A 1,677-nucleotide genomic window follows, 5' to 3' on the forward strand; every position below is an offset into this window, starting at 1 on the left:
CTTTGATTCATAAATGTGTGTGAAAATCATTAAATTCAAGATCCTAGGATTGATATTTCACCAATCATAAGGAATTTCCAACAAGTGGTATCAGAGCGTAGGTTCTGAATTTTATGATTCTTCATTAAGGGTGTTTTCCCCAATCTTGTATGAACCCTAATTTTAATTTGGGGATTATTGAATTATGCTTCCGCTGTTATGTGATAAAGATTGGATAGATTATTAGGGTTTTATTTTGTCATAGACAATGTTTCAGAATCACACCGTAAAAGAATAATAATAATAATGTTCAATTCAATTGTTTGCCCAAACTCAATTTGTATTCTTGCTTCTTATCTTATCCCTTTTGAATTGTTGAAGTGTGTCTCATTAAATTTATACTGGCATTTTGGCACGTGCATTTGACTCAGCCATTAATTGTCAACATTCTGGCCTGGACTCTTGTTATAAGTTCAAGGTTGTCAAGTAAAAACCGGTATTCAGGTTCATTCCTCTGCCTCGTATCATTTTGTAAAACCACATTGCCAATTCTTGAAATGACAACATTTTTGATATAAAAAAAAAAGTTATATCACTCTGTAAGGTTGTTTTTTGCAGTGTAATTTTGGTAAGAATTCATGGAAGGAATTGATTTGTTGATGTGATTCTGTGGTTGAAAAATATGGGAAAAATGGAGGTTTTAATTTCAAAAATTATATTTTTTGTAATGGACCCATATTGTTTTAATTTAATTTTTGTCTGGTAATTATTTTGGATTAATTGATGCAATATGTTGCCAAAGTAACATCTATTGTAGAAATTAATTGAATTACACAGATGAGTATGAGATTATTTATGCGAATTGTGTTCGGCCCAAAGGAAGACACAATTTGGCAAAATAATAACATACATGTGATGATAAATATGTAACAATTATAAAGTTTATTTTCATGTGAATAATAGTCGGTCCAAAGAAAGGCTGTTGTTTGACAGAACTGATTGTTAATATTTAATCATTACACTGAGAGTACCAAAGATTAGATATTGATGTTGTGTTAGGTATCTTATGATGGGTCAATTATTTGAACATGTCTTGTTTTAAAAATATTACATGACTTGTTTGTTTATATTTGAACATATTATTAATTCTTTGTTATATGGATTCAGTGTCTTTTACCAATGCTGCAAATTTTTCTGCTCAAATCAGTAACATCCCACTACTGAATGGGACAAACTTTAAGGTCTGGAAGGAAGCCGTAGAAATCATTCTCGGCTGTATGGATTTGGATCTGGCACTTCGTGTGGAGAAACCCATTTCCACTGCGGAAAACCTCGATGAGGCTAAAATTGAGAAATGGGAACGCTCTAACCGAATGTGTTTGATGATCATGAAACGCTTTATTCCAGATGCGTTTCGGGACTCTATATCTGAGGGTGAAAGTGCAAGGAAGTTCCTTGAAGAAATAGAACAATTCTTTGCCAAGAATGAAAAGGCGGAGACTAGTAGCCTTTTGGCTAAACTCATCTCCATGAAGTATAAAGGTAAATGGAACATAAGGGAGTACATTATGGAGATGTTTAATCTCACATCAAAACTTAAGTCACTTAAGTTAGAGTTTGGTGATGACTTGCTCGTGCACTTGATTTTGATCTTGCTTCCTACACACTTTGGGCAATTCAAAGTGAGTTATAACACTC

Source organism: Lupinus angustifolius, chromosome LG12 (assembly GCF_001865875.1).
Source record: "Lupinus angustifolius cultivar Tanjil chromosome LG12, LupAngTanjil_v1.0, whole genome shotgun sequence".
NCBI lineage: Eukaryota > Viridiplantae > Streptophyta > Magnoliopsida > Fabales > Fabaceae > Lupinus > Lupinus angustifolius.